Source organism: Carcharhinus amblyrhynchos, chromosome 6, assembly GCF_965287045.1.
Source record: "Carcharhinus amblyrhynchos chromosome 6, sCarAmb.v2.hapA, whole genome shotgun sequence".
NCBI classification, from domain to species: Eukaryota; Metazoa; Chordata; class Chondrichthyes; order Carcharhiniformes; family Carcharhinidae; genus Carcharhinus; species Carcharhinus amblyrhynchos.
Genome location: NC_137329.1, coordinates 111,911,864 through 111,926,535, shown reverse-complemented (window position 1 = coordinate 111,926,535; position 14,672 = coordinate 111,911,864). Strand labels below are relative to the sequence as shown.

The 14,672-nt window shown below is 44.5% G+C and overlaps 1 protein-coding gene across 1 annotated transcript in view; it reads left to right on the top strand.

Moving 5' to 3' along the window:
- Positions 1 to 14,672, top strand: part of LOC145344374 (leucine-rich repeat-containing G-protein coupled receptor 5-like) — a 156,702-nt gene that overhangs the window by 102,830 nt on the left and 39,200 nt on the right. The gene's annotated exons all lie outside the window — the stretch shown is intronic.

The window sequence follows — 14,672 nt, the reverse complement described above, 5'->3', positions numbered from 1 at the left end:
TGGACTGTCTAAATGCGCAAACCCACAACAGAGTAGGCAAGGGTGGGGTTGCTGTGTGCTAGCTGGCTACCCAAATCCTTGTCGTAGAGCCATAAATCGCAAATGCTGGCAAAGGTGCAGGAATCCCAGAAGAACGTCCTATTCACCCTTTCCGAAATCTACCCCTGACTTCTTTCCCATGAGGACAGAAGCATGAAAATTTAATCTCTTGTATATTGCCCAAGTGCCCACCATTTGCCATGCACTAGTGTCAGCTGGCTGTAGGATTGTAGGTACTCTTTCAACAAGCCCATCCTTCCTTCACCTAATGTCACTCACATGTACTTTCCAGTGATGGGACCCAGGATCCCTCGCTGGTGTTCTTTATTCTCATGCGCCTAATTGTAGCGCCCAGCTCTCTCACCATAGTTGAGGCCAGCAGTCAGCAAAATCAGTGGCATCCATGAATGAAGTGTTTGTGTTTGCTGATCTCTTTCCATTTTCATATTTCATTTTCCCTCTAAATTTGACGCAATAAAATGAGTCAATCACATTATGCAGCCGAAGTATATCCAAAATAATCCATGGCCAGGAGTTCCCTGGAGCTTCTGCCACCTTATCTTTAATGGACAGCAATGGAACTCCCTTTTACACATGTTCTAATATTTAATATCTTTTCCCTGACCAAAGACAATGGAAATAGCATCAAAGCCAGTGTTTTTAGACCCAAGGCAAGATCTGTGGACCCAAATTCAAATCCCACCATGACAAATGGTGAAATTTGGGTTCAATAACAATCTGGAATCACAAGTCTAGTGGTGACCATGAAACCATGTTGTAAAAATTTCCTTGGTTCGTTAATGCCCCTTATGGAAGAAAATCTGCTATCCGTACTTGGTCTGGTCTACATGTGAATCCAGATCCACCAGCAATGTGGTTGACTTGCAAATGCCCCCTGAAGTGGAGGGCAGTTAGGCGTGGGGAATTAATGTCGGCCCAGCCAGTGACACCCACATCCCATAAATGAATTTTTAAAAAGGACACAGGCATTGCTGTGGAACTGGAAGAACGGCCCTTGACATTCGTTCAGGATTGGGAGAGAGAGGGAGGGAAGGTTGGGGAAAAGGAAAGCTAATGGTTCCTTCCAGGAATAGAAATGGGTGCAGCTAATGGCTTTGGACTTTTGAGAATGACTTCAGAATGATAAGCTGAATGTCCTGATGTACCAGTTAGACTGGAAGGTGCAGGGTATGGGATGTAAATTTGAATTCGACCTCAAACCACTCCGCCTGCCACGCCCACCCTCGCTAAGGAAAGGTACAAATTTAGATTCACTTCTGCTACAAACTCCGCTGATGTTAAATGTCAGGGTATCGAAAGGGTAACTTGGCATACCGATTCAAGTGGCGTATTTTCTCAGTTCGGTATAATGTAAGAAAAGAAATACAAAACTGGGAAGAAACAGTCCGGCCATTTTGTGATCAATTAATAAATAATATATATTAACTTAAAAGAAAACACACGACAAAAAGGGACATTCATACACTATGACAGTGCACTTAAATATATTGATAATATATATAACTATATTAATTGATTGACAGGGTAGCACGATGGCACAGTGGTTGGCATTGCTGCCTCACAATACCAGGGAACTGGGCTTCGATTCCTGGCTTAGGTCACTGCCTGTGTGGAGTTTGCATGTTCCCCCCGGTCTGTGCTGTGTGCTCCAGTTTCCTCGCACAGTTTGAAAGACATGGTGATTAGGTGCATTAACCCGAACAGGCGCCGAACTGTGGTGACTAGGGAAATTTCACAATAATTTCATTGTCATGTTAATGGCTTTGGACTTTTGAGAATGACTTCAGAATGGTATGCTGAATTGCCTTATGTTCCTGTTAGACTGGAAGGTGCAAGGAGTGGGGTGTAAATTTGAATTCTATCTCAACACCACCCCACCCTTCCCCCACCCCCGCCGCCACTAAGGAAAAGTACAAGTTTAGATTCACTCTTGTTACAAACCCTGCTGAAGTTAAATTGTGAGTAATAAAATAAACTTTAACTTTAAACTTTAACTGATGGCTAGACACACAAAGTATCTTCAACTTACCCCTTTGTCCCAAATGCCTACATTTTCTGAACTCTGAGATGTCCCTTTTTCCCAAACATTTCCTATATCTCTATGAGTTAAATCCAGCAGATAGTTTAGCATCCACAGGTTATTTGTATACATTTGGGAAAGCCGTCTTCAGTTTCAGCAAAGACATAATCTTCTCTGTTCAAGTTTTGGATTTTAACCAGCAGCCTTTCACCAATAGTTTCCATTGCATTAACTATGAAGAGAGGTTGGAGAAACTCAGTTTGTTCTCACTGGAACAATGGCGACTGAGGGGCTACCTGATAGAAGTTTACAAGATTATGAGGGACATGGACAGAATGGAGAGTCAGAAGCTTTCTCCCAGGGTGAAGAGTCAGTTACTAGGGTGTATATGTTTAAAGTGAAGGAGCAAGGTTTAAAGGAGATGTACGAGGCAAGTTTTTTGCACCAAGGATGGTGGGTGCCTGGAACTTGCTGCCGAGGGAAGTAATGGAAGCAGATACGATAGTGAATTTTTAAGGGCCGTCTGGACAAATACATGAATAGGATGGGAATAGAGAGGTATGCTCCCCGGAAGGGTAGGGGGTTTTAGTTCAATCGGGCAGTGTGGTTGGTGCAGGCTTGGTGGGCCAGAGGGCATGTTCCTGTGCTGTAATTTTCTTTGTTCTTTTATCTGAAGGTAGCTGCTTCTACTGTGTCCCTTTCTCCAGTTATTGTGCTGTGGATATATCATTATTTTCCTAGCTGGATCCAGCTTTTAGCATATAAGTGCCAATTCCTTTAAATGCTCCACTTAAAAGTCACCTCTTCTACACCCCATTGTTTTCCCCTAGTCACATAGGTAAACACTTGCTTTTCTCACTGGAATGCTAATTCACACTTCAAAACACTCCTTCAGGTAGCTGCACTGATCAGTCCCCTTCCATCCCCATTCTTGATTTTATTTTATCCCAATTTTGTCTTTTAATCTTCCTCAAGTTTTAACACACTCTGGTGGGGACATTATATGATACAAAAACGGAAAAGTTGTGGAAAGTCTCAGCAGGTCTGACAGCATCTGTGGAGAGAGAATAGAGTAAGAAGTCTCACAACACCAGGTGAGTGGAGAGTTCAGAACTCTCCACTCACCTGACGAAGAGGCAAACCCCAAAAGCTTGTGAGTTTACTATCAAATAAACCTGTTGGACTTTAACCTGGTGTTGTGAGACTTCTTACTGTGTTTATCCCAGTCCAACGCCAGCATCTCCACATCGAGAGAGAATGGAGTCAGGGTGACCCTTCGTTGGAGCTCTGATGAGGGGTCATCTAGAATCCAAACGTTGGTTCTATTCTTTCCCCACAGATGCTGTCAGACCTACTGAGATTTTCCAGAATTTTTTGTTTCAGATTCCAGCATCCACCATATTTTGTATTTATGACATTTGATACCTCACATATGAATATGAAATCAATTAGTATTCTTTGGCACTTCTTTAGAATTTTCAGTTATCATCAGTTGCTCATCAGTCAGGGATGTTCTGACACAAGACTGTACAGTAAATTTTCCATTATCTATTTTAATCATCTTTCATTCAAATGAAAATAAAAGTTCCCAGCTCCTCAGTAGTTCAGTGACTACACCCATCATGGCTGTGAAAGCGCACAAGAAATGATTTTAAGTTTTCTAATTATTTTAGTCCAATTTTTTTTACCATTGAATTTAGATGTAGAACAGAATATCCATTCACAATCTCCAGTTTTTCAGTAAACATGTAAGTATAAAGTCATCCTGGCAGTGTGATTTCGACAATGAGCATTCTAACAGTTGTTACAGCAGTGTAGTGGTTAACACGTTGGCCTTACACACGAAAAGTCCCCAGTTTGAACCTGAGCAGAAACATAACTCATTCAGTTTAAGTAATGTTATCAGAATTTAAATTTCTGTGGGTGGCACAGTGAGTAGCACTGTTTTCTCACAGCACGGGTGACCCAGGTTCAATTCCCACCTTGGGTCACTATCTGTGTGGAATCTGCATTTTCTCCCCGTGTCTGCGTAGGTTTCCTCCGGGTGCTCCAGTTTCCTCCCACAGCCTGAAAGATGTGCTGGTTAGGTGCACTGGCCATGCTACATTCTCCCTCAGTGTACCCTAAGAGATGGCAGAGTGTGGCAACTAGGGGATTTACACAGTAACTTCATTGCAGTATTAATGTAAGCCGACTTGTGACACTAATAAATAAACTTTAAAAATATATTTAACATAGATACCTCAATTAATATGAAGAGGAGAAAGGAAATGATAGTCGAAAGGAATACGAGGAACAAGTGGAGGAAAAATGAGTCGAAGTGTTTGGTTTTCGGAAGAATTCTTTGAAGATGGGGGAAGGATGTAGCAAGTTTGAGCAATTTAGGGAGGATGTTCTACAGGTGCAAGATAACCAATGCTATCCCACCAATGGTGGAGTGTAGGGAAGCAGGAGTGCAGAAAACATCCAGATTCAAAGGTTGGAAGAAACAAGAGAGCATTCTAACCATTGCCCTACCATACCATTAATTCAGCTGATGGCAATTAAAGAGATCAAACTACCATCTCAAAATGTTTGTAACCACATCCTGTTTAAATGAAATGCCTTGGAAAAATCAACATGGATTTTTTTTCGAGAAACCATTTGATCTGATGAAAGTAAATAGAAGTAAACACTGGGGCATCCCATAATTTGAGGAAGTGGTTTTGCAAGTAAGAATCCCTACAGTGCGGAAAGGGGTCATTCGGCCCATTGGATCAGCACCGACCACAAACTATTCTGTAACCCCACATATTTACCCTGCTAATCCCCCTGACACTAGAGGCAATTTTTTAGCATGGCCAATCAACCTAACTCACACATCTTTGGACTGTGAGAGGAAACCAGAGCACCTGGAGGAAACCCTCAGGGAGAAGGTGAAAACTTCACATAGACAGGGACCCGAGACTGGAATTGAACCCGGGTCCCTGGCACGGTGAGGCAGCAGTGCTAACCACTGTGCAGTCGTGCTTCCCAATGTTTGGTCATGGGACCTAGTTCCATTTCTATTGATTTCTCTTCCACTAAAGACATCTTTAGTTGCAAAGATGATAGGACCTCAGATTCGTATGTAAAATTATTCAAAAGACAGAATGGGTTAAAAGAAAAAAACTTGAATTTATACAGTACCTTAATGCACCATCATGACATTACAAAGTATTTTGCAATCAACAGAAATATTTTGAAAATAACAAAATAATACACGATCACATGGTGTCAGGAGAGGGAAGCATTTTGGCCAAGTAACTGGGGGGCTTTTTTAGTTTTTTTTGAATCATCCCTTGGGAACTTCTACATTCCGGTCCCATCCGCCCCAGGGCTGGAAATTCTCAGCCAAGATCAACAGAGCTTTTGCTGATCTGTCAACTTATCCATCCAGTCTGCAATGATTCCTGCAATGGGCAGGACCAGAAGATTCGGATCTTAGTCTCAGTTCAGCTTCTCTCCTGAAAAGCAGCTGTCAGTACCACATTGATAGTTCCGGCTAAATTGTATGGCTGGAATTGTACCCCCTTGCTCCAGAGGCCCTGGGTGCGGAAAACTGGGGGAACGAAGGTCTTGCAAAATAATTTACACCTTGAAACACACCGCCGAAGGTTTCCTGCTGTGCCTTATGTTGGAGGTGCGCGCTATTGTGGGGGTGCTGCACAATTGGAGATTTATGCTGGAATTTTACTGCCTCATCTACCCGAGGCTCATAAGATCCTGCCCGAGGCCAACCGAGAATGCCATTCTGCGAGCCTCGCCCAATTCCGTGGCAGGCATGCCTGTAAAATACTGGCATTAGGGTGAGATTTTCTGGCCACACTCATCCAAACACTGGAAAATCCCACCCAAGATCAACAGATCTCTGTATGATCCATGATTCCCGTGATGGACGGGATGGGAAAATTCTGCCCTTATTCCCTCAGATGAGACACCAAAGCAGAGGTTACTTTCTCAGAATGATGTACAACTTCACTTTACCCTTCTTCAGTGAAAAGCATTGGCGTTCTCCCAGGGTTATGACCAAGGTTTATCCTTCAATCAACATAAGTCAAACATACGGTCATTATCTCATTGCTGTGTCTGAGATTTTGCTGTGTGCAAATTGGTTGCCATATTTCCTACACTTTAGTGTGAGCACACGTCAAAAAACACATCACTGGCTGCTAAGTGCTTTGGGATATTCAGGGGCTGTGAAAGGTTGAAGAGAAATGTTCTCCCTCTACGGTGTGTTTCCATTTAGTGCAATCATGAACCAATTGACAAAGTGCTGTTTACATTTTCAGCCCTTCTGCGGTTACGGAACCAGCCATTATTCTCCCTAACAAGAAACTTGCAGCATGCAAGCAAGTGCTGGGGAGTTTGCCATGGTTACATTGTTCACTCTTGACAGCCCGAGGAAAATGAGGGATGTGTCATGTATGAATATGGAGTGTTCAGGTTTAAGTGAGCAAAGGAAATCAAATAGATAAGGAAGCAGCCTGTGAAAGTATGCTGTAGGTTGACTGGTGTATGTGTGTTTGTGTGTTTGTGTGTGTGTGTGTGTGGCAGGGGGGGTGGTGGTGGGTGGGTGCAGGGGGGGGGCGCAGGGGGGGCATGTGTTCAAGCCTGCTCCGTCATTCATTTTGATCATAGCTAATCATTAAATTCAATATCCTGATCCCCTTTCCTCCCAGATCCCTTTAGCCCCAAGAGCTATATCTAATTTTTTCTTGAAATCACACAACGTTTTGGCCTCAGCTACATTCTGTGGTAGTGAATTCCACACTTTCACCACTCTCTGGGTGAAGAAATTTCTCCTCACCTCAGTCCTAAAAAGTTGACCCCTTATCCTCAAACTATGACCCTGAGTTCTGGACTCCCACACCACTGGCAACATTCTTTCTGAATACATCTGTCTGATCCTGGTAGAATTTTATACGTTTCTATGAGATTCCCTCTCACTCTTCTAACCTCTAATGAATATAATCTTAACTGACTTAGTCTTTCTTCACATGACAGTCCTGCCATCCCAGGAATCAGCCTGGTATATCTTCACTGCACTGCCTCTATAGCAAGGACATCCTTCATCTGATAAGAGGACCAAAACTGCACACAATACTCAAGGTGTGGCCCATACAACTGGGGCAAAACATCCCTATTCCTATACTGAACTCCTCTTAGTGTGATAAGTCCTTATTGAGTCCTAAACTCTTAACACATTTGCACCACTTAAAAGAACAAGAACTAATTTATCGTGTCATAAAAGTATCTTAAAGTACCTCCCACAATGATTGCCAACTGATTTTACAAATTTTTCTCAATCTGAAAATTCTCCTATGTTCAATGAAGTTGAGAGGAGAATGATAGAGGTTCACAAAATTGTGAGGGGCATAGACAGGGTGGATAGTCAGAGGCTTTTTCCCAGGGTGGACGTGTCAATTACAAGGGGACACAGATTCAAGGTGAGAGGGGGATAATTTAAGGGAGATGTGCAGGGGAAGTTTTTCACACAGGAAGTGGTGGGTGCCTGGAATGCACTGCCTGAGGAGGTGCTGGAAGCAGGTACGTTAGCAACATTTAAGAGGCATCTGGATAGGTACAGGAATAGGGAGGGAATAGAGGGATACGGACCAAGTAAGGGCAGAGGGTTTCTTTTACTTTAGTTAGGGCATTGTAATCAGCACAGGTTTGGAGGGCCGAAGGTCCTGTTCCTGTGCCTGTCCTTTTCTTTGTTCTTGTTCTTTGACGAAAGCTGAAATTTAAAGTTAATAGTGCTACGGAAAAGTGCAGAGGTAGATTCAGAGTCAGACTAATATGTTTGAGAATAAGAATCTTCCATTAGTTCAGTCACTCAGGAACTCACCGACAGCCTATTTGTTTCTGCTGGTGACATTCATGAATGAATATTTAACACGCTCATTTGACATTTCTCTCTCCGTTAGTTTCACAGAGGTTTAAACCCATTTTAACAAAGCAGTTTTATCAGAGTAGCAGGGCAAGGACTTTCACTGAAATGTGGAACACACAGATTAACTTTAGCAACAGTGATTTCTAACCCTGTATTCCATCAAGATGCTGCTCACATTGATCAAGGTTATCAATCAGATCTGGAGGAACTTTCTAGCCACACTCGCTCCAAGAAAATCCCACTCGAGGTCAACAGACCTTTCAATGGTCCTGTCCCAGGAAAATCCCACCCATTGTGTTCCATAGAATCATAGAATCCCTACAGGGCAGAAGGAGCCTGCACTGAACACAATCTCACCCTTCCCCGTAACCTCCACATATTTACCCTGCTAATCCCCCCGACACTAATTTAGCATGGCCACTAGTTCCAGGCACCCACCGCCCTCTGTGTAAAAAAATTGCCTCGTACATCTCCTTTAAATTTTACCCATAGCACTTTAACCTTTGCCCCCCAATAATTGACTCTTCCACCCTGGGAAAAAGCTTCTGACTATCCACTCTGTCCACGCCCCTCATAATCTTGTAGTCTTCTATCAGGTCGCCCCTCAATCTCCATCATTCCAGTGAGAACAACCAAATTTCTCCAACCCCTTTGTCAGAGCTAATGCCCTCCATACCAGGCAACATCCTGGTAAATCTTTTCCGTATCCTCTCCAAAGCCTCCACACCCTTCTGGTACTGTGGCGACCAGAATTGTACACTATATTCCAAGTGCAGCCTAACTAAGATTCTATAAAGCTGCCACATGCCTTACCAATTTTTAAAGTCAATGCCCCAGCCAATGAAGGCATGTTTGCCGTATGCCTTCTTGACTATCTTCTCCACCTGCGTTGCCACTTTCAGTGACTTGTGTACCTGTACACCCAGATCCCTCTGCCTATCCATACTCTTGAGGGTTCTGCCATTTACTGTATATCCTCCATCTGTACTAGACCTTCCAAAATGCATTGCCTCACGTTTGTCCAGACTAAACTCTACCTGCCATCTCTCTGCCCAAGCCTCCAACCGATCCATAGCTTGCTGTACCCTCTGACAGTGCTGGTGGCAATTAATTAACATTTGGTATGTGGTTTACACTATTAAGTATGGATTTCATCCTTAAAATTGTTTTCTGACTCCCCCTATAATTAGAAGAGCTGATTTTTTTTCCACAAGTGACTTTCTGGTTTTTTTTAAATCAACTAATCAGAACGCTAATATCTGGCTTCGGAAGAATAAAGGTCAACTTCAAGAGATAATCATTTACATCTGTAAACAATTTGTGTTTTTAAAGTGCTCACAAATGACTTTACATGATAACATTTTCCAACAGTCCGTGCAGGAGCGAGCGTGACCCTGGGACACATTCTGAAGTGAATATTGCAACAACGTCACATGGAGTGTCAAAGACCATTGTGACATACCCTCCCACGCAATGTATTGTTCCTTAATAACTGATAAACAAATAGTAATCAAGCTACTGAATGTTTATTTCATTTTTGTTTCCCCAAAAACAAATCCAGCCGCCTGCACAGAAAATAAATATTCGCAGACATCCTAATCAGAGTCACTGGAGATGGGAGTAAAACTGATTTTGTTGTTTCAGCTTTGAATTAAACACGGGAGTATGCTTGATTTGCCAAAATACAGTCACTAGAATGTCCGAGGGTTCACAACAAAAGGCCTTAAAATGGGTCCCAGGGCATTTCTCAATATAAATATATTGGGGCGGCACATTGGTTATCACTGCTACCTCACAGCACCAGGGATTCGGATTCTATTCCCAGTTTGGGTCACTGTCTGTGCGAAGTCTGCATGTTCTCCCCGTGTCTGTGTGGGTTTCCTTTGGGTGCACTGGTTTCCTCCCACAGTCCGAAACACAAGCTGATTAGGTGCATTGGCCAAAAGCTTTTCATCTGGCATTCATCAGGACAGCTAGCAAGAAATATCAATAGTGAGGGGAATAACAATTTATACTGTATGAGAGTGCTGACTGATTGGCATTTGAACTCTGAGGGAGGCATTACCATGGAGAATGCAGCAGAGAACAGTTATCTGCCAAGTGGTTGTTCGAATTCAAACAGGGCAAGCCAACTCTGATTGGTCAAGACATTGCCATGAGGAATGAACCAGGGAATGGCTATCCCCCAAAACATTTTATTTGCTGTTCCCCTTACAGGGAGTTGGTATTTCTGATGAATGCAAGACTAAAAACTTTGATTGTATGTCTCCTTATTCAGCAATGCATAAATTCTGTACTACCTACCAATTATTACAATATTGCTGAAGAGAGGATAAGGCTAAGGGAAACCAATGGTTAGAATTGAGGAGTAAGCCAGTATTGAACTCTAAGGTAAGGTAAGATTGAATACAGACGGTGGCACAGTGGTTAGCACTGCTGCCTCACAGCGCCACGGACCCGGGTTCAATTCCTGCCTTGGGTCACTGTCTGTGTGGAGTTTGCACATTCTCTCCGTGCCTGCGTGGGTTTCCTCTGGGTGCTCTGGTTTGTCCCACAGCTCAAAGATGTGTGGATTAGGTGGATTGGTCATGCTAAGTTGCCCCTTAATGTCAGGGAGGCTAGCTAGGATAAATGTATGGGTTTATGGGATAGAGCTAGGTGGGATTGTGGTCAGTGCAGACTCAATGGGCTGAATGGCCTCCTTCTGCACTGTAGGGATTCTATGTCTGCTATATTTGATTAGGCATGAATTGAGAGAATTTATTAATTCAGATATTAGAGAGGCTGGTGGCAAAACCAAAGTTGGTTAATTGGGAGACTAATTTTCAAAATTAGACAAGACAAAGTTCCTCCAGTCAGAAAGGTACTGAATTTCTTGAGTGAACTCAAGGTAGGAATGATGGGTTGACTATTAGGGGTGCAGGGGAGGGGAGGAGGGATATGGTTTGTGGTAGATGGACTGTCCCTCCAAGAAGCAAAGTTGGTGTGGAACCATCCTACTGCATGTAGACCTATCCCACTGCAAACGTAGGCTGAGTAGCAAACGTAGCAACCCTCGCTGCTGGCCAACCAGATTGGCCAGAAGTTCCACCAGTCCCGGCAGCACCAAGAGCGTGTTAGTTGGCGCTGTCTGGACTGGAAGAGCTGGAATCCCATAGATTCCAGAGACAGGCAAGTCCGAGATCTTGGGCAGAGAGGATATGGGCAGGTCGGAGGGGTGTGGGATGGAGTTATGTGCAGCAAGCAAATAAATATGTTATATAGGGTCCATTTAATGTATATCATACACACAAGGAGAAAATAATTCAGTGTATTATAGAATCATAGATTCCCTACAGCGCAGAAGGAGGCCATTTGACTCATCGAGCCTGAGCCGACAACAATCCCACCCAGGCCCTATCCCTGTAACCCCACATTGCTTGTCCCTCTGACACTAATGAGCAATTTGGCGTGGCCAATTGACCTAACCTGCACATCTTTGGATTATATTCCAAATAAAGTTTAAGTTTATTTATTAGCATCACAGGTAGGCTTACATTAACACTGCAGTGAAGTTACTGTGAAAATCCCCTAGTAGCCACACTCCAACGGCTGTTTGGGTACACTGAGGAAGAATTTAACACGGCCAATGCACCTGACCAGCACGACTTTCAGACTGTGGGAGGAAATCAGAGCACCTGAAGGAAACCTACGCGGACACGGAGAACATGCAGATTCTGCACAGACAGTGACCCAAGCCGGATATCAAACCCAAGTCCCTGCGCCCACCCCCAATGCATAAAGTTAACAAACAAAGAGTTAACAAAGAACAACACAGCACGGGAAACAGGCCCTTCGGCCCAACGAGCCCGCGCCGCAGTCCTACTATCTCAGTGACCTATTCATGATTTTAGTCTACGCCTAACGTGCGAGGATCAGGGAGGTCCAATTTAGGGACAATTTTAGTACCCAATCAATCAGCCTAAAAGCACATCTTTGGGGGATGTGGGAGGAAACCGGAGCACCCGGAGGAAACCCACGCAACCACGGGGAGAACGTGCAAACTCCCACAGACACAGGCCCAAATCCATGTGTCCGCACAGCAACAGAGATAGTCTCTGAGCTGTCATGTTGCCCTCGAGATGGTCCAGTTTAAGCACACTAACGACATGAAGCAATAGGCAACTCCCGAAGCAACATCCAAGAGCAGCCCACTACAACCTGCTGCCTGCATGCCCCTTGCTGGACTTAAATGCCTGTGGAGACAAAAAAATTCATTATTAAACAGGCAAAGACTAACATTCCTGAGGCAAAACGTATTCCCAAGCCTACAATGTTCAGTAAGGCCTACTATATCCCCCTATATGTAGCCCGCTCATATGGCTGTCTAAGTGACTCTTAAACAACCCTAGCGTGCCTGCTTCCACCACCTTACTCGGCAGTGCATTCCACACCCCCACTACCCTTTGCGTGAAAAACTGCCCTCTAATATTTGTCTTATACCTAGCCCCCCTCACCCTAAGCCCGTGACCCCTCGTTCTATCCATTTCTTGTAGCGGAAAAAGCTTACCACCATTTACTCTATCTATCCCCTTCATAATCTTATAAACCTCTATTAGATCCCCCCTCAGCCGACGTCTCTCAAGGGAAAACAGCCCAAGTTCATCCAATCTTTCCTCGTAAGACAGCCCTTCCATACCAGGCAACATCCTGGTAAATCTCCTCTGCACTCTCTCCAGGATCTCTACATCCTTCCGGTAGTACGGCGACCAGAACTGGACGCAGTACTCCAAGTGAGGCCTAACCAACGTTCTATACAACTGCAACATCAGACTCCTACTCTTATATTCTATACCTCTTCCTATGAAGGCTAACATACCATACGCTTTCCTCATCACATTCTGCACCTGTACCGACACCTTCAGGGACTTATGCACTTGCACCCCCAGGTCTCTCTGCGTATCTATACTCCGGATAGTTCTACCTTTTATCGTATAACTCCCCTCCACATTATTCCGGCCAAAGTGCATCACCTCGCATTTCTCCGGATTAAATTCCATTTGCCATCTATCTGCCCAATCTACCAGCCTGTCTATGTCCTGTTGCATTGCCAGGCACTGCTCCTCAGTACCCGCCAATCCAACCATCTTGGTGTCATCAGCAAATTTGCTGATCACACCACCTACCCCCTCTTCCAAGTCATTAATATATACCACAAATAGAAGAGGTCCAAGTACCGAGCCCTGCGGCACACCACTGGTGACAGGCCTCCAATTGGAAAAGGAGCCTTCCACTACTACTCGCTGTCTCCTCCTCCCAAGCCAGTTCTCCACCCATCTACATACCTGGCCTTGTATCCCATGAGCCTTCACCTTTTCTATCAGCCTACCATGAGGGACCTTGTCAAACACCTTACTGAAATCCATATAGACAACATCAACGGCTTGTCCTTCGTCAACCGTTTTTGTCACCTCTTCAAAAAATTCCACTAGATTCGTAAGGCACGACCTCCCTGTAACGAAGCCATGCTGCGTATCCCTGATCAGATTGCAGCGCTCCAGATGTTCATACATCCTATCCTTGAGGATCCTCTCCATTAGCTTGCCTATAACTGAAGTCAAGCTCACCGGCCTATAATTCCCTGGGTTATCCCTCTGACCCTTCTTAAACAACGGTACTACATTTGCAATGCGCCAATCCTCTGGGACCTCACCTGTGTCCAAAGAAGAGACAAAGATTTGCGTCAGAGGCCCAGCAATTTCATCCCTCACCTCCCTTAACAGCCTGGGATAGATGCCATCAGGCCCTGGAGATTTATCCGTCTTTATACTGTCTAAGAGTCCCAACACTTCTTCCCTCGTGATGACTATATCCCTCAACGGATCCTCAAACTCCTCAAGCACAGCACCAGACATCAGGCCCCTCTCCTGCGTGAATACCGACGCAAAGTATTCATTCAGGATCTCCCCCATTCCCCCAGGCTCCAAGCATAGTTCCCCTCCTCTGTCCCTGAGAGGGCCAATCTTCCCTCTAACCATCCTTTTATTTCTAACATAGGAGTAAAATGCCTTAGGATTTTCTTTAATCCTACCCGCCAAAGCCATTTCATGGCCCCTTTTTGCCTTTCTGATGCCCCTTTTAAGTTCTCTCCTACATTCTCTGTATTCTTCTAACGCTATCTCTGTCCTCAAATGCCTAGATCTAATGTACGCCTCCCTCTTCCTCCTGACCAGGTCCTCAATATCCCTAGTTACCCACAGCTCTCTAATCCTACCCTTCCCATCCTTCCTCTTGACCGGCACGTGCCTTTCCTGCAAAGATTTTAGTTTTCCCTTGAGAGACTCCCACATACCCAGCGTCGACCTGCCATCAAGCAGCTTACCCCAGTCCGTATCTTTAAGATCCTGCCTAATCCGGTTGTATCTAGCCCTCCCCCAGTTTAACACCCTCCCCTTAGGACAGGCTTCATCTTTATCCATTAATATCTTAAACCAGACAGAGTTGTGGTCACTGTTAGCCACCTGCTCTCCTACTTCAACGTCAACCACCTGCCCAGGCTCATTCCCCAGAACCAAGTCCAGTATAGCCCCCTCCCTGGTCGGGCTATCCACATACTGCTCCAGGGATCCTTCCATTACACACTGTACAAATTCCTCCCCTTCAGCACCCTCTGATCTTGGCACCTTCCAGTCTACCCCG